We start from the raw sequence: 19,461 nt of genomic DNA on the forward strand, positions 1-19,461 counted from the left end.
AAGAGAGGCAGAAAAATGAGAGGTGAGTTTGAAGTTGTGGCAGGGCTGGAGTGTGCAAGGGCTGGAGTGTGCTGCTTAGCCTCGGGCTGGCATTGTCTTCCTGCTGGCTGAAGAGTGGTAGCCATGAATGAAAGGGGTGTGAGGCTGGGGGTGGGGGGTATGTATGTGGAGGGGGGGGGAAGGTGTGGATGGGTGTGTAAAAATGAAAAGGGAGGTGTACTAAGACGGTAGCGTGAAGGCGTATCTCACAGAATCATAGACTTTAAGGTCAGAAGGGACCATTATGATCATCTAGTCTGACCTCCTGCACAACGCAGGCCACAGAATCTCACCCACCCACTCCTGTAACAAACCCCTAACCTATGTGTGAGCTATTGAAGTCCTCAAATTGTGTTTTAAAGACTTCAAGGTGCAGAGAATCCTCCAGCAAATGACCCGGGCCCCACGCTGCAGAGGAAGGCAAAAAACCCCCAGGGCCTCAGCCAATCTGCCCTGGAAGAAAATTCCTTCCCGACCCCAAATATGGCAATCAGCTGAACCCTGAGCATGTGGGCAAGACTCACCAGCCAGACACCCAGGAAAGAATTCTCTGTAGTAACTCAGATCCCACCCCATTGAACATCCCATCACAGGCCATTGGACATATTCACCACCAATAGTCAAAGATCAATGAATTGCCAAAATTGGGCAATCCCATCATATCCTCTCCTCCATAAACTTATCAAGCTTAGTCTTGAAGCCAGATATGACTTTTGCCCCCACTACTCCCCTTGGAAGGCTGTTCCAGAACTTCACTCCTCTGATGGTTAGAAACCTTCATCTAATTTCAAGTCTAAACTTCCTGATGGCCAGTTTATATCCATTTGTTCTTGTGTCCACATTGGTACTGAGCTTACATAATTCGCAGAGATGCAAGAGGAGGTGCGAAGAGAAAGCAAATGAAGATGTTTGGGAGGATGTGAGGGGATATGTCTCTAACAGAAGGTGTGCGAGCTGGTCAGTGTGTCTGTGAGAGGGTGCGAGGGGGTGTGAGGAGTGTGTGTGCATGCTCGTGCAAGGGAAACTCTGAGGTGTGCAAGAGAGAGAGCTGCGTATATACGAGCTGGGTGTGTGAGTGGGTGTCAAGGTGTAGGTAAATGAGAGGTGTGTGAGGGGGTGTAGAAGAGGTGTGTGTATGGAGGGCCTGAGGAGGAATATGTATATGGGAGAGGGTGAGTGAGTATGTGTGATTTCCGGGTGGTCTTTGGGTATTACTGTGTTTGTGTCTGTGTCTCTGTAGCATGCACAGGGGGCGACCCACCAAGAGAAATTTTGGGCCCCTGTACATCATGTCTGCCGGAGCCCCACCTCTACGCAGATGTTACACATGTTTTGGGGGCTGACCTGAGCTCGGGGCCATGTACAATTGTCCTCTTCCACCCCTCTCATCAGCCACCTTGAGCTCCCGGGTATGCGATAGGTATGTTCGTGCTCTGTGCTGCGTGCATGACTGCTTATCCCGCACTCACCGGGCTTTGTGGTGTCCCTGTTCTGTGTGTGCGTGCGTGAGCCGGCCGTGTGGTGCCTCTCACATGTGCTGCACTCTGTGTGTGTGATCTGTGAGCTGTTTTTGTGGGGGGGTCTCTTTGGTGCACGTCAGAATGGGTTGCGTGTGCGGATCTGCACAGGAGGCATTTGTAAAGGGAAGAGAGTGTGTCTACGCAGTGTGTCTGGGTGGCTCTTTGTGGTATGTGTGAGCAGTGTGTTCGTCCCTCAGGAGTGTGTGTGTGTGTGTGTGTGTGTGTGTGTCAGTGCAATGCAGGGGCTCCTTTGAGGTGTGTATCTGTGTGGCACTGTGCAGGGCATTCATGTGCAGGAGGATGTGTGTGGCCCTTTGTGGTAAGTGTGCATCTGGATGAGTGTGTCAGTGCAGTGTGTACATGCATGTGTGTGCTGCTTTGTGGTGAGTGTGTGTGTGTGTGTCGGTGCCGTTTGTACATGCACGTGTGTGCCCCTTTGTGGTGAGTGTGCATGTTGGTGCAGTGTGTACCTGCATGTGTGTGCCCCTTTGTGGTGAGTGTGCATGTTGGTGCAGTGTGCACATGCACGTGTGTGCCCCTTTGTGGTGAGTGTGCGTGTTGGTGCAGTGTGTACCTGCACGTGTGTGCCCCTTTGTGGTGAGTGTGCATGTTGGTGCAGTGTGTACCTGCACGTGTGTGCCCCTTTGTGGTAAGTGTGCATGTTGGTGCAGTGTGCACATGCACGTGTGTGCCCCTTTGTGGTGAGTGTGCATGTTGGTGCAGTGTGCACATGCACGTGTGTGCCCCTTTGTGGTGAGTGTGCGTGTTGGTGCAGTGTGTACCTGCACGTGTGTGCCCCTTTGTGGTGAGTGTGCGTGTTGGTGCAGTGTGTACCTGCACGTGTGTGCCCCTTTGTGGTGAGTGTGCATGTTGGTGCAGTGTGTACCTGCACGTGTGTGCCCCTTTGTGGTGAGTGTGCATGTTGGTGCAGTGTGCACCTGCACGTGTGTGCCCCTTTGTGGTGAGTGTGCATGTTGGTGCAGTGTGTACCTGCACGTGTGTGCCCCTTTGTGGTGAGTGTGCATGATGGTGCAGTGTGCACCTGCACGTGTGTGCCCCTTTGTGGTGAGTGTGCATGTTGGTGCAGTGTGTACATGCATGTGTGTGCCGCTTTGTGGTGAGTGTGCATGTTGGTGCAGTGTGCACATGTGCCCCTTTGTGGTGAGTGTGCGTCTGGCCAGGCAGCGTCCTGTGTGCTCCACGGGTGTGTGTCAGGAAAAGGACACATGGAGCAGACGAGGTCAGGGGGGAAGGTGCACTCAGAGGCCATGGTGCTTTGCCGCTCCAAGGCGAAGGAGATCAGGTTTCAGGAGAGCCGTGAAGCTGGGGCTGGAAGGGGACAGGAGGTGGGCTCTGCTGTTTGCATTTCCCTGGAAGGCAGCAGAAGTCGGGTTTAAGCGAATATCCTTCCATTTAGCAGTTTGTTTATTGTTCTTAACTAAGCCGCCCAGACAGGTGACCCAGCAGCACCAAATCCACATGGGCTTCCCAGGAAGGCAGGGAGGGGAAGGAAGGCAGCTCTCCAGGCGAGGAGGACAAAGGGATTTGTGGGTGGGGAGGGGGGCAAAGCTACCTCGAGACCCCTTCCAAAGGGAGGATGTGTGAGCCGCACCTTTGGCCTCTGGAGCCGGAGGCGCTAGGCCAGGGAACTTCCTTTGCAGGCCCCGGATTGACAGCTGCTCAGAAACACAGCAACTTGTTTCTGTAGCTACAGTGCTCATCATGGAAACCCCCACGCACTCACTTTCGTGTCCGTCCAGACAGGAGTGTCCGTGCATGGCGGTCTAACTGCGGGCCTTGGGCTGCAGCCATGCGTACCTGGGTGAATGACCACGTGGCAGGTGCTTGCATGCGGCAACTGTACAGAAACCTAGAGAGACCGAGAGAAGTCCTGTGTGTCTGTCCCTTGCGAAACCTTGCTATGCATGGCTGAGTCCCTCCATACATGCCTGGGATAGCTAGGGACATATAGATGGTACAGGAAAAAAAAGGCACCTTGATGTATAATCGTGTGTCTGCATGGACATCTGTGGACGCGGACGCACACTCAGGACACACACTATATTTCCCCATACAGTATTTATTTGTGCATACGTGTCAGCCCAATTATGTGCATGTCCCCTGTATGCATCAGCATCTTCTATGCATATAAACTATACCGTGCGTGGGAATACCTCTGGGTATGTGTTGCTGCACACCTCTCCAGGCTGCGCCTGTGTGTAGCAATGTACGCCCCTCTGTGCTGACTACATGTGAGTATGCATGGGTCATCATACAGGGGTGTGTGCCTGCATGTCCTTGCAGCTATGTGGGGATGGATGCAGAGGCCCGGCAAATGTGGGTCTTGGCAGTTCCGCGTGTACTGATGTGTGTGTGCTGACACGGTCAGGAAAATGAGGGCAACGAAGGTCAGTCCGGTCGACAGTATAAATCAAGGAGGAAAGTAGAGTGGAAGTGAGAAGAATTCTCAGGAGATTTCATTGGTGGTGAAGCTTGTTGGGGGGGACAAGAGGAGTCCTAATGTGACTGAAATATCCACGTGACAGCAAGGAGAAAATAGCGGTAAATGGAAGCAGCCGAATTGCTCCAGCCAAAACAGAAGGCAGGAAACGCCAGCCTGGGATTATTTATCCTACGTTAACTCCTGAGATTATTTCACCAGAGCGGGGAGAAGGCTCCACACCCTCTAGACGTGACCCGCCAACAGGAAATCTTTCACTGGAATCTCGCTTACTTTCAGGACGAGATTTCTCACTTCTGTTAGCAATTTGTTCCCCATCACAAACATTCCTGGGAGAAGTTTGGGGCGGGGAGGAGGGGAGGAAATATGCCAGGAGAACCGTTTGGTTGCTGTGTGTGGGGAGCTCCCACCTGGTGACCTGGTTAACAACACAATAGAGCAGGCAGCTGCCCTTTCACCACCTCTCTCTCGCCTCCATTTCTCTCGTTCCCCCTTTCACCACCTCCCCCTCCATTTCTCTCCATCTCTCCTCCTGTCGCCACCTCCCCCTCTCAGGTTCGATCCTCCCTTCCCCCCTTTTCGTTTCTCCCCCTCTTTTTCGTCTGCTATCGTTTGTGCTCCTGGTACATTTGTACTTCTCTCTCCCGTTCCTCACGAGCTGAGGCCTTCCAAACTCATCCCACGTGTGCCCCTCCATCGTCCCCATGCAATGAGGGGGAGGGGGCTCAGCTCCTGCTCTTCTGGGTTGGGTCTGTGGTTCCACAGTGCTGTGTACGGGGAACGCGCCCCCACCCTTCTTTTGGAGAACATACGCTTGTACTCTCCCCTGCATAATATTTTCCATATGAAGAAGCCTTCCTGAAGCCGCACGCTGCCCTGTCGGCGAGTCTTAGGCGGGTTAGAGGAGACCCTGGGAGCCTTTAATCCCCTCTCTCTCTTTCATCCTCAGCCACAGCTGGACGCCCCATTGATGTGGAACAGACCAAACACCAGGCCCCTTACTAAGCTGTGGGGCCTCTGCTTCTTTACAGCACAGCCGAGACCACTGCCCGCGTCCTGCTTGCAAATAGCCTCTCCCCTCTTCCCCTGTACCGAGGCCTCCCTGCCTGGACATAGCCTGTGCCTAGTGCCAGTTCCTACTTGCCCTTCCGCGCTACTTATCTCCCCATATAACTTCCCTGTACCCATATACCCATTATACCCATCCTCTTCCCAGCTCCTGCATCTTCGCCGAAGCTACAGCTCACAGGCCACCCCATAGTCACGTCTCCCAGCACCCTGTTCCAAGCGCCTACTGGCCTTTCACCGGCCCCCCATCAACCCTTCAGCTCCACCCCACAACTTCCATAAGGTTATTAGCGTCAATCCCCCCCCCCCACTCCACGTCTCTGCTGAGCTCTAGACCCGGCAGAGGAGGCCCCTAAATCCTGCTGCATTTCTACAGTGCTCTGGTCTAGCTGGGAAGCAGCCAGCAGCTGTCCCCATAGTAGAGGCCATCATGAATGAAACAGGCCCCCAGGAGCCTCAGACGGGACGGGACAGCGGCTCCCCGCACTGCAGCCGGCACTAGGTTTGTGGGGGTAGGTCCGGAGGGACAGCGGGGTTTGTTCAGGGCCCTCCGAGGCAGGCTGGGGTGGGGCATGCCCAGTCAAAAGTCTCTCCACAGGCTAGATATTCAATACACGACGGAGAGGTGTTGCTGGGAGCAGCTTTCTCTGGAGGGCTCTCCAAAGCCCAGCTGTGGATGCAGCAGAGTCTACACATGGACTTTCCTGGTCCCTGTGGTGCCCGGTTGCTGGAAAGTGACATCCGATGAGGCATCTTAAGAGAGGGACTTTTCCTCCGTAGAGCTACTGCGTCAAGAGCATCCCAAATCCTGGGGCATGATGCAGGAGGCCTCCCGCCCCCGCCTTCCAGCCATGGATGCTCTGCTTCCCCTGACCTTGTTGTAGCAGCCCAGAGAGCCCACTTAGCTTCTGGCCTGTAATCCCAATTCTCAGGCCCTGGGCCGGTGCAGGCAGAGTGATCTCGGACTGCCATCAGGTGGCCACAGGCAGTATCGCAGGCCTCTCTCGGGATGGGCAGTGGCAGAAAGTTACAAGAGCTCTGTGTAAGATTGTCTCTCGCACCAACAGAAGTTGGTCCAGTAAAATATATTACCTCACCCACCTGGTCTCTCTAAAAGGCCTTTTCGTCCACTACGTACTGTGCCTCTCACCTAAAGGCCTCGCATCACTGTACAAACCATCAGCAGATCAGCGTCTTTCACCCACCCCGAGAGACAGGGGAAATAACGTTAGCTTGTGTATTGGCCAGTGCTTTAAAACTGGGCTCCCAGTCTCCGCCTGCTGGTGGGCAAAGACGGTCCCCTCTATAAGCGCTTCCCCATCGTGTCTCCTAGGGGAGAACCATGGCACTTCATGCTCTGCTCTGGGCCACCATTCCTGATCCTCCTCTGCCCTCTAGTGATTGCAAAGCCTCATATGCCTCTGAGAGCCAGCTTCTCCTCTCCCGCTGCCTCTTGCTCTTCCTTTGCCTAGCCCTCCTCATCTGCTCCTTCCCTTGCTGCCATTCTATGGCAGGTGTCTTTCCCTTGGGCCAGCTGCATCCAGGAACCCTGCGCTGGATTGCCTACCACACCGTGGAGGATTAGGGTTCATGCCAGTAGCCGTGGGGCTATGACAGGACCTGATGACTGTGTGGTGAATCTGCTAAGCAGGAAACTACTGTCAGCCCTTTCCCCACTGATTTATCACCCTCTGGGTTGCACACACAGGCACATCCCCTGCCCCTGGCCAATTAGGGGAAGGGGGCAGAAACTCTGTGGACAGACCCTGACCCAGGAAGTCACCTGTTCACCCGTCTGCCCTGTCCAGCACTCCCTGTGACTGCTGGACATTGCAGAATGGTGCACAGTTGCTATTCTGTCCTGGGGAGAAGAGACTGAGACTGTGTGGGGAGCCAGAGGAGAGGAACCCCAATGAGACACACTGCTGCTAAGTGAGCCTGGCCTGGAAACCTGCAAGCTCCCGTTTGCTTCTAAAAGCGACTGGACTGGGGAGGGCAGCGCAGGCACTAGGCCTAAAGAGTCATAACCCTCGACTGGGCTAATCCCCAGAGACCCAAATAAGAACTGCCTTGAGTTTCACTTTGAGTCGTAACTGTTTAAGTCGCTGTACTCAGGCTATTTGCAAAGTTCCTCATTCTTGCCAGCCCTAGTGAAATACCCCTTCACTTTAGCCAAGTGTCTGAGTGGTTATTGAGTCCTTCAGTGCTTGCCTCTGAGTTGCGGTACACCTGGCACACTATTCATACCTTAGAGGGTGGGTGTGCCACAACACTGTGCAGCTATAACAATTACTCTGGTGTCAGTGGTGGGATTGCAACAATTACTCTGGTGTCAGCGGTGGGATTGCAACTGGCAAATTTGGCTGGCAAAGTTTAGCGGGTCGGTGCTGTAGGAATGAGGTGCCAAAGGGCTGCTTGGTGGATGGAAATGAACAATTCTGATGACGAAAGTGTTCCCCTGCGCTCTGAGAGTAGAAATAGGCAGGGAGGTGCAGGCAGAAAGATGCAGCAACCCATCTTCATGTCCAAAGCCACTAACCAGCAGGTCTAAAACAAGAAGGGATGGCTAACAATGATTTCAGTCCCAAATACTACATCACGCGAAAGATCAGTGGACATCCATATAGAATTCTGGTAGACTGTGAGGCACAGGTTTCCACTGCACAGTCACAATTGTGGGAAACAGCCACCCAGGGAGACCAGAAGAAGTTGAGACCTTTCAATGGGGTGGTTCAGGCTGCAGACTAAACTCGTCTCCAGGTGATGGGAATACAGCAAACCACTATAACTCTAGCCACCCTCCGTCTAAGCTGTGAAGTCCTAGTAGTAGAAGAAGCCTAACAGGAAACCCGAATTGGGACTGATTTCCTCAGACTGTAGGACGTCTACCTCAGTTTCAAAAGAGGCCTTTTTATCGTCAACAAGAGACAGCATGCCACAGCACCTGGTGGGGGTGAAGCAGACCTTGGGATGTCACCGTGGAGAGGAATGTGACGCTACCAGCAGGGAGTGAGATGGGAGAAGGGGACTGACAGAAGGTCTAGTAGGCATGCGGGGACCCCCACCAGTAGGTCGACATGAATTCCTGGTGGACCACAAGATCAGAGGCAATAGAAAAGGAAGGAAGGGACAGCTCATCCAAAAGGTACGGGCTTCCCTAGGGCTCTAGCTGGTAACTCAGGCTACGTCCATGCTATGAGCAAGAAGCATGATTCCCCTGCTCGTGTACACATACCCACGCTACCTCAGTGTGAGCTAGTGCAAATAGAAATGGCAGCGTAGCCGCGGTAACCCCGGTGGGGGCAGCGAAGGCAAAGCTGAGCCCTGTCAGGTACATACCCACTCATGCCTGGTGGGTTTGTACTCCGCACGACTCAGACATGCCTCTGCTGCAGCCACCCATGCTACCAGAGCTACATGCTACTTATACTCATGCTAGCTGGATGAGCACTAGTGCGAGCAAGTGTAGACAAGCAGGAGAATCACACCCTTAGCTCGTAGTGTGGATACAACCTCCCATTCTATCACATCATCTCACACCATGAAACAGAGGAACAATTCTTGTTTTCCGTGATACTATGGCAGCCCAGGGATCGAATTCCAAGGCACACTGCCACTGCAGGACTTAACCTGTTTTCTTTAACCCCAGAAGAAGGAGATGCAGAACGATGTGTTACCTGAACTCCCCTTTCAGTAGCAGCCCCTGGGATCTCAGCTGGGCTTTCTCCACCCTCAGCAGTTTGACATCTAATAAGCGAGTGGTTCAGCTTTTGTGGATCCTGGCCACAGCTGGGGAAGAAGCAACACACGGCTTCATAGCTCTGTGCAAGGACTGCCCTCCCCGCGTGCATACAACGGGCACTCAGGATTTCCATTAAATTATTGCTGGCAGCACTACACTGTACTGTCTACAGATGGTCTCAGTATGCCATGTGTTATAGAATTCATTGATTCATGGATTCCAAGGCCAGAAGGGACCATTGTGATCATCTCGTCTGACCTCCTGCAGAGCACAGGCCAGAGACCTGCCCCAGAATAATTCCAAGAGCAGATCATTCAGAAAAACATCCAATCTCTATTTAAAAATGGCCAGTGATAGAGAATTCACCATGAGCCTTGGTGCTTTGTTCCAACAGTTAATCATCCTCGCTGTTAAAAAAGTTACCCCTTATTTCCAAATAATAATAATAATGCTAGAGGCTGCAACAACTTGACCTGTTCAATGGAAAATAATATGTCATGAAACATCAAGCATTGATTTGATTTCTCCTTCCTAGGCACTGGTGGAAATAGCCATCCTTCACAATCCATGGAATAGCTTCTTCCCCTTTGTCACACAGGTAGCTGAACAAAACGAGCACACAGTCAACCCCATGAAAGGGGAATCATTGACCGTGCCCATGGGTCATGGGGCCCTCCCTTCTGGACTCACCTAGCTCTGTTGTTCCAATCCAAACCCCAACTGCCTTAGTATTAGAGCTGCTCATATTTTTTTCCCAGTGGAACAGTTTTCCATAAAAAATGCTGATTCCACAGAATCAGAATGTTGCGTGGGACCATGCCAATTCCACTGGAAAGAACTGAAAGTAGCTGCTGGCCAAGTCTATTCATAACGGCCTCCCCGTAAGCTGAGACCCAGCAATGTCCGGCATATCCACTGCCATTTTACACACACACACACACACACACACACACCTTTTACATGCTCATGTCAGGAAGCTTTGGGGATGAGGCAGGGGCACAGCTAAAACTTCAGCATCTTCTATAGAGACAGATGTCAAGCGTCACCTGCTCCCAGCCTGTTAGTAAAGCGGGGAGGGGCTGTCTGTGTTGGGGTCACGAGAGCAGGCAAGGTATAGCGGGAGTATGGAATCCAGCCTTCTGTTCTTCCCACACCTTGACCGACCTCAGGACTGTGTCACATTAGAGCTTCCCGTGCTGCCCTCTACTCCCCAGCTGATGGGTGGGTTCCAAAATGGATTGTCCTGTTTTTCCAGAAATTCCACAATGGCCACGTTTCATACCGATGCGACACAAAATGTCAACAACCCAGAAATTCCCTTTCCCTGCCAGCTCTTTAGCATCTGTTCACTGCAAATCCTAGTGAAAAGCATCCACCTCAAAAACACTTTAAGACCTGCACCAACTTCCTCAGACAGCATCAGCCAGGAGAGGATGCGCTAGGATCTGTACAAAACAGAACACAAAAGACATTCCCTGCCCCAAAGAGTTCACAGTTGGGCTTCAGAGAGTGGTTTGTTTTCACAGGGCCACAGAGAGACGTTCAGGACCTTACTCCCTACGTCAAATGGCACAGACAGGGTTTAGCATTCAAGGAAGTAAAGTGATGAGAAAAAGCCACCGAGGTGTGAGAGCTATCCCAGGCCCTGGTCTGATGGCCCGTTGTGTGACAGGGTGGGACTCACCACTCTGGCAACTCCTGCTGGCTGTCATAGGAATTAGCTCTACTCCCCAGGGCGCTCTTCTGTTGGTGCCTCACCAGGACCGATGCCACACCCAGGACTGCGGCCTCCTCTTCAGTGACACTGCCTTCCAGCTGTGCCACACTCTGTGTTTCCTGCTTCCGGGGGACCTGCAATCTCTGTCCAGCCACTTCCCTGAGTGGCAACTGCAGTTCATTGTCCCAGGGCCACTTCCCATGCAGCTCCAGGACCCTGTTCTGCCCTTACCTCAGGGCCTCAGCCTGCAGGCCCTAGCAGCCAGCCAGGACCTCTCTCCAGCTCCGCCAGTCTCGGCTTGCGGCACTGCGTTGTCCCAAGTGTTGGTGCTCCTTCTTCCTGCAAGGATCCTGGTCTTCTCCCCTCAAGCTCCAGTCAGCTACCGGACTCTGCTCTGCCCTGCGGCCCTTCTTATATGAGCCTGCTGGGCCATGATTGGCTGCTCCTCTCAGCCCCTTTCTAATTCGCTGCCTCTGGCGCAGCCTCCCTAGGGCTGCTTTTAACCCCTTTCTGCCAGTGAGGGGCAGCCGCCCCATCACACCTTGTAGTTTGCTTTTTAGTGTATCAACTAATATTTAGGTGAAACTGATTGTACTGATTTTAATTTAGTCTCAAGAGAAAAAAATTGTAAAAGGTGCCTTAATCTCTAATGCTGAAGCACCATTACTAGTTCTTGATTCCAGACTTCACAACTGCACCCATTTTTAAAGCTCTGACATCTAAAGTCTAGTACCTCGTTGTTTTTATTTGATTCTTTATATTCCACCCTTGACTGTAAATAGGAAAAACTGCTAGACTTTTGAGTAACTCGGTAGCTTTAACTAGAAGAGTCCTTATACTAGACAGTTTACCTCGGGTTTTAGTACCAGTATTGTTAGAAAAAAAATCCTTTAAAACTTTAGCCTTTGACGAACCACTGTAGGCTTTAGCTTCATTTTGAATGCACGGAAAATAGGGCCAGACCCATGTCTGTTTATAGAGCTTCTAGCCCAATGGGGTCTTGAACCTTACCAAGGCCTCTAGTGGAGACAAGTCTTCCCATATATCAACTAAATTGTATAATTTATGCTCTGAAGCAGCATTTTTGGTAAGGACACTATAATATACTAAAAACTGGATGCTGTTATCTCATTCATCGTTGAAATCGCAGGAGAAATGTATATAGTAGCAGAGCAATCTATTCCCCCAGCTACTGGAGCAGGGCTTCATGTACTTCTAAAGTCACAGAAATCATCCTTGTGACCATCACCTCCTGTCAGTGCCTGGCCTCCTCACAGTAGCTGGTAAATCTGCTTTCATCGAGGAGAGGAAGTGCAGCAAAAGTGAGAAGAAGAGCTGGTTGAAAATTCTCCATCAAAACTTAGTTCAGACAGAAAATACTTTTTCAATTAAAGGTTCTCTACATTTTGGATTCAGTCTTTCATGAATTCTTTCTACTAGCAATGGCGGTTTGCATGGTACAAGCTATTAGTGATGGGCCAAAAACACCCATGTGAACACACACCTGCCCTGAGATTCTGAGGTGGGGCAGGAAACACTGGGTCCTAGCTCCAAGCAACCTGCGTTAACTCCTTTTAGGGCTTTATCTTTGGCTTACATGATTTTTTTTAACCTTAAATCCCATTTGAAGTATCTGAGTTTATCTGTTCTGGATGGTAAAGGATGAAGGAAATACTCTAATTTTGTATTCAGTCCCAATATGTCTTTTGAAACCCTCCTCATCCTTGTGAGCTGATTGCTTCTCTCCCTTTCCTTATTTCCTTACCAGCTCCCTCGACTTGAGATCTACTTTCCTTTGGTTGGGAGTTGGCTTCCTGATCAACAAGACCCTGTAAGCTGTGATAATAACTCTCCTAGTGAGAAGAAGAAACCACCTTGGAGGAAGCAGCCAGACACCAATAAATCTTGAATTCATGGTGCGAAAAGACAGCTTGTCTCTTAAAACCAAACTATCCGTCATATGGGCCCACTAGGAAGCAGGGAATTTCTCACAGGACTTTGATTATGCTGCCAGATAGGGAACCAGGGAAGCTCCATTCGTGATAGCTTATAAGGCCCAGACTTTTTATCACCACGTCATCTAGTCCTGCTGAAAGCAGGGCTAGACAACACAATGGGGAAAGGCCCCACTACAGCTTCTCTTCTGGCTAGCACCACAGCAGCTCCATCAGTGGTGAATTACAAGTCCCATTTCTGCCAATGTAGATATAGCCCATGCCAACTGACTTGGATTCTGGTAGCAAAGTCCTGCTCATGACATGAAATCCAGGAGATCAGAGCATTTGGTCAGCTTCCTAAGCCAGGACTCACTAGAAAAAAGTGGACTCTAGACCAAACTCAAGGGATCAAGAGTGCTAGAAAGGAACAATATCTCATCAAAAAGCTGAAGGAGATTGTTGGTAACTTAGAGTGAAGTTTTCAAAACTTAGGTTTCTAAGTCCCATTTTCAAAAACTGACTTACATTCTTAGGCACCTAAGTCCCATTGACTTTTGAGAAGATGTACGCTCCTAAGGCCCAAGTCAGTTTTGAGACTAGAACTTAGAACTTTTGAAAATTTTACCCTTGGAATTTTATTCTCTCTCTCTGAGACCCTGGAAAACTGCTTCTCCTCTTCGATGTGCAGTCACCAGAATAGATCCGATTAAGAGGCTCAAATTAGAACTCAGCGGACCTTGAAATAGAAAGACATAATTTTCCTGCTAGTGGTATAGCTGGTCAAAAACGGCCCATTTTTCAACCAAGTTTTGTCTTTCTCGTGAGAAAAGAAAAAAAGACATTTTCCATATTTTTCAACCAGCCCGATTTCCAGTCCCAAGGCACATTACCTCCAGAGAGCATGAAGGTAGCCCAACCTCACACCATTCCATGTTCATGATGTTCAGCACTTAGAGCACCCTGCCTCCAGGGCTAAGTCTGGAATCCAGGCAGACTGTGTTTCTCTCGAGAAGCAAGAGGCCTCTCCTATAGCCCAAAACACTTGATTTTAAAAGGCCCTGCACTTCCTTCAGGCCCACCTGACCTCCCATGGGCATGACAGTTTGTGCAATCCCTTTGGTTGTGGCAGGTTCTTTTCCTCCTTCAAGGAAGTTAAGAACATAAGAACGGCCATACTGGGTCAGACCAATGGTCCATGTAGCCCAGTATCCTGTTTTCCGACAGAGGCCAGTGCCAGATGCTTCTAAGGAACTTATTGGATTGATCCATCTTCGGTAATTTTAAGTGATTAGGTATCATCTGCAAGTTTATTAACCCTTTCCTCCCCTTGTTGAGACAGGCTACATCCACCTCACTGCAGATAAGATTCTTTCAAAGAAAACTGTTCTTTTCTTTCAGGGCAACGGGGCAGCTGAAGCAAGCACTGGAGACCGGTCTGAGGGGGTGAGGAGCTGATACAAATCTCCTCTGTACTTGAAGCATCTCTGTACTTGAACTTGACAATGTCATCCCTGCCAAGGCTCTGAGCAGAAGCAGGTGCCCATTTCACACATTGTATCCAAGCTTCGTCCCTAAATAGACCACCCCTTCTCTACACTGCGTACCGCAGACTTCATACACAATAGCATGGAGAGAGGATGCAGAAAGATGTAGCTCCTTACCTAGGCTCCCCTTCCAGTTGCAGACCCTGGGATGTGAGCTGGGCTCTCTTCCCCCTCAGCAGTTTTACATCTAATAATGCAGTGGATCTGTTTCAGTGGTTCCCTGATATCCAGGAGGAAGAAGCAATCCACCACTTTCTTTCTGAGCTGCTCTTCCAGCGGGGTGGGAACGCCCTCCCCACCTGCACACACTTTGACAATATTGAGTCGCTTTGCGAAATCTGGCTAGGTACAAATTATGGCTTCCAGTTTGATTTTATGAACGGTCTGTATCCTTATGTCTTATGACTGCCTTTGACTGTGTTCTGCCTCATGCTCCTTGTGCTAAGAGGAGAGAGGCACCGGCATGTCCATGGACAGGCTGATTATTATAGACTAGCAGCATGAAAACAGACCTTACTCGGGGAGACAACAGGAGTAACTGCATCATAGATCAAGCTCGCTTTCTACAATTTCTCTGCATGGGCACTAGGGGCCTGAAGGAATGGAATTTTCCCAGAAGCAAAACAGAGAGATCCAGTGTTAGCACGGGGTCTTAAAAACTACAGCAGCTTAGAGATTCAGGAGGGACTCAAAGGAAGCTTGGGCAGCAGAGAATAACAGAGGGGCATGCTTTCATAGCTGGGGGGGCAGTGTTCTGTTGAACTGTGGGACCAGCTGAGGAAGAAGGAAGCTGGCTGAAGAGGAGAGAGAGATTGTGATTCAGAGGAGAAGCCACATGCAGGAGAGGGGATCCTGGACTCATAGCGGGCTCCGACCTAAGCCCAAAGAACGTTCAAGAAAGGTTAGCAATTTGAAGCAGGGAAATGCACACAGATGTCATTGTTTGGACTATATCTCTGTATGTCTTGAGAAATCTAAAGACATAGAGTGCTTGTTTTGGAAACTTTTGCAAAGTCAGTGTGTTATGTGCTTCTTCTGTCACATGTCGCAAGAGAGGTAACCTGTAACCCAGAGCACCCACAAAGCTGGAGCTCTTGGAAACGGTGAGCTTAAACTACTGGAATGGTCGTGGGGTCCTGGAGGTGTAGAGCAGCTGGACCACGAGCTCCCATTTCCATGAAGAGTGCATGAGAGGCCAAGGACAGAGACAGTGCTGGGGCCTACTCAGCCTTGGAAAGCTTAAAACACATGGCTCTAGTGTGATGGACCCATGCACAGTAGCCTGGTGAGTGTCCAGCAGGGAGAGCTTTAGGGGGCTGTGACAAATATCCACAGAGGCTCTCTGCTACACTGGCTGCAGACGGGCCCAGTTTCCCTGGGTTGCCAACAGTCCCATATCTTTAGAGATGTCCCTTATTTAAATAAATATTGCCTGTCCCAAACAAAATCAGTACTGAGGGCCTTTTATCATCCATTTCAATGTAGAGTGTTTCCGGAGGAGTCCAGAGCATGGCTCTGGCTGCCAGTCAACTCAAATGTGGCCAGGCCTCCCCTTTGACATGCACGGAGGGGCAGCCAGGTCAAATTTGAGCAGCACTGCCAAGAAACTGCTCCTCTATTTTTTAAATACAATGTTGGCAACCCTACTGTTACTCCATGAGCTGTACAATTCTGAAGGCTGTAACGACTCTCTTTAACTGAAAATACAACGTATGAACACTGAATGGTGTGAGTTTGATTTCTCCATGCCAGGCTCCTATGGAAATATCTGTCCCATTGGTCCTGGCCCTGGCTCTTTTCGATTCCATGGAATGGATCATTGGGAGCAACCTGGGGGCTAGTTTGATTGTTATAAGGCCTGGAACTTATATAGTGCCTCCTATGGGATCTCAAAACAGATGCAGGACTGGCTCTCTTTTCTCCTCTGCAATGTTGGGTTGATACTTCCTCTGCAACACAAGTCCTGCACTCACTGCCTGCAAAGCTCTTTGAGATCCACACACAACGGTGCTAGGGAAGTGAAAGATATTAATAATTCACCCTCTCCACTGCCTGCTCCATATCAACCCGATGGCAGAACCAGAAGGAGCTTTTGGGGGCAAATTCACACCACAGTGAATTCAGAGTAGATCAGTGGCAGTCAGTGGGGTTACACCAGGGTAGATGAGAGTAGAATCTGGCTCAATGGCTGACTCAGGTGTACCGTGACCAAAAGTATTTATCAAACTGTTTAATGTCCAATGAGGTTGTTGGATCTCAGTCAAGTTCCCAGAAGGCAGGAGCCCAAACACTGCCCACATCCGAAAATCACCATCAGAGTGAAGAGTAGATGGCAATCCCAGCAGAGTTGCTAAGGACAGAGATGGTCATGGGTACAGACTCTTCTCTCAACAGCTAGACACCCTACCATTCAGATTAAAGGCATGCTGGCAAGGGGTGGAATGAGAAAACCTTACACTGCTGCTCTTCATGCTGCTTCTGCATGGTAGATATACAAAGGGTGCATTTTCCCCCTGAAATAATGTATAAAGTGCCCTTCTCCAAAGCAACATCTGGGTCCATTACGTGGAATATCAAGGTTGGAGGGCCCCTCAGCATGAACTCTCACCTTCCAGTGCACAGGTGAGAACAAGGAGCTATGGAGTTATAAATGGAATGGAAAAGCTTTGCACATTCTCAGAGGAACTCAGAGTGGCCTCCTCCATGGGAGAACTGCACAAACAAGACCAAGCAACGAGAAGACTCTGCCCTTGGCCAGATCCAGATAAGGCTTATCTGCCCTCAAAAATTACTTCCTGCTGGAAAACATCTTAACTAACATGATTTATCATTCAGTGTAGTGATGGACTGTTGGGTTTAACATAGCCTCATCTGGTCATGGTTAATCATTGAGTGGATCAGAGGGCTAACTGCAATCTGCTGACACAGTGTTAAACAGGACAGCCCTTGGCTAAGGCTGATGTTAGTTCTAAAATGGAAGAATCATACGAGGCCAATCTGGCTCCATCAGGAGCCCTTTAATGACCTGAAAATATAAAAGGAATCCTACAAAAAGTGGAAATATGGTCAAATTGATAAAGAGGAATGCAAAGAAACAGCATAAGTATGTAGGGACAAAATCAGAAAGGCTAAGGGACAAAATGAATTACACCCAGCAAGTGACATAAACGGCAATAAGATGTTCTTTAAATACATTAGGAGCAAGAGAAAGACCAAGAAAAGTGTAGGTCCTCTACTTAGCGGGGAAGGAGTGCTAACAAATGATGACATCAACAAAGCTGAGCTGCTTAGTGCCTAGTTTGCTTCAGTATTCACGAAAAAGGTTAATGACCACCAGATATTCAACATAATTAATATTGACAACTAAGGGAAGGAACACAAGCCAAAATAGGTAAAGACCAGGTTAAAGAATACTTAAATAAGTTAGATGTATTCAAATCAGCAGGGCTTGCTGAAATTCCTCCTTGGACACTTAAGGAACTAGCTGAAGCAATCTCCGAGCTGGTTGCAATTATCTTTGAGAACTCCTGGAGGACAGGAGAGGTCCCAGAGGACATAGTACCGATCTATAAAAAGAGGAACAAGGAGGAACCAGAGAATTACAGACTAGTCAGCCTAACTTTGATACCTGGAAAGATACTAGACCAAATTATTAAACAAACATTTTGTAAGCTCCTGGAGGATAATAGGGTAATAAGGAGTAGTCAGCATGGATTTGTCAAGAATAAACCATGCCAAACCAACCTAATATCCTTCTTTGATAGTATTACTGAGCTAGTGAATAGGGGGAAGCAGTGGACGTGATGTACCTTGATTTTTTAAGGCTTTTGACACATTTCCACATGACATTCTCCTAAGCAAACTAGGGAAATGTAGTCTAGTTGAATTCACTATGAGCTGGGTCCACAACTGGTTGAAAGATCGTACTCGCAGAGCAGTTATCAACAGTTTGCTGTCAAATTAGAAGGGCATATTTAGTGGGTTCCTGCAGGGGTCATTCCTGGATCCAATACTATTCAATATTTTCATTAATGACTTGGATAATGGAATGGCGAGTATGCTTATAAAATCTGCAGATTACACCAAACTGGGAGGGTTTGCAAACACTTTGGAGGACAGGGTTAAAATTCAAAGTTGGTCTGAATCCAACAAGATGAAATTCAATAAGGGCAAGTGCAAAGTATTTCACTTAGGAAGGAAAAATCAAATGCACAACTACGGGGAATAACTGGCACGGTAGTAGTACTGCTGAAAAGGATCTGGGGGTTACAGTGGACCACAGACTAAATAGGAGTCATCAGTGTGATGCAGCTGCAAAACAGGCTAATATGATTCTGGGGTGTATTAACAGGAGTGTCATATGGAAGACACAGGATGGAATTGTCCAGTTCTACTTGGCACTGGTGAGGCCCCAGCTGGAGTACTCGCTCCAGTTCTGTGCACTACAATTTGGGAAGGATGTGGACAAACTGGGAAGAGTCCAGAGGAGAGCAACAAAAATGATCAAATGTTTAGAAAACCTGATCTGTGAGGAAATGTTGAAAAACCTGGGCATGTTTAGGCTTGAGAACAGAAGACTGTGGGGTGCGCTGATAACAGTCTTCCAATATCTGAAGAGCTGTTACAAAGAGGACAGTGATCAATTGCTCTCCGTGCCCACTGAAGGTAGCTCAAGAAGTAACGGGCATAATCTTAGGCCAGGGACATTTAGAAAGTTTTTCCTAGTACTTAACCTAACTCTAAGGATAGTTAAGCTCTGGAACAGGCTTCCAAGGGAGGTAGTGGAATCCCCGTCACTGGAGGGTTTTAAGAACAGGCTGAACAAACACCTGTCAGGGATGGTCTAGGTTTACTTGGTCCTGCCACAGTGCAGGGGGCTGGACTTGATGACTTCTCAAGGTCCCTTCCAGCCCTACATTTCTGGGATTCTATCATGCAGTTTGCCAGCAGAGATGAGGCATAGTAGCAAAAACAAACGAACTGGTCTCCACTGCCCTGGTGGAACCTGAGTCAAAAGATGATCCTCAGTTCTTGATCACATGAGCTGTGGGAAAGGGGAACAAGATGGTCTTTCAGGCTCCAATCATACCACAAAGCAAAAAGGGGTGCATTTTAATGCACCACATTTCCATGCTCAGGAAACCTGTCTCTTAAAATATGCCCCTTTTTTCTTTGGGGTTTGATTTGAGCCTGAGACACCAGCTCGTTCCCGCTTTCCCACACAGGGAACTTAACAAAATGATCATTTAGCCCAGTCTGTGAAAGATCAGACAGTGACTGTGCCCAGGAGGGATGTGGAAACCATTCCCCCTCCCCCCAAACTCTTTTGTTGCCATCCACTTCCCTAAATACACAATTAAATTATCTTAATATGTTTCATTGCAAAACATGGTGAATAATTTCCGTGCTAAGGCAAGACCTCAGCCACTTCCT

At 49.3% G+C, this 19,461-nt stretch overlaps 1 protein-coding gene across 1 annotated transcript in view; it reads right to left on the reverse strand.

Moving 5' to 3' along the window:
* LOC311511203 (uncharacterized protein) overlaps positions 1–19,461 on the reverse strand; it is a 91,045-nt gene that overhangs the window by 22,292 nt on the left and 49,292 nt on the right. The gene's annotated exons all lie outside the window — the stretch shown is intronic.

The sequence above is a fragment of the Lepidochelys olivacea genome (genome assembly GCF_965140295.1).
Source record: "Lepidochelys olivacea isolate rLepOli2 genome assembly, chromosome: 21".
Classification (NCBI taxonomy): domain Eukaryota; kingdom Metazoa; phylum Chordata; order Testudines; family Cheloniidae; genus Lepidochelys; species Lepidochelys olivacea.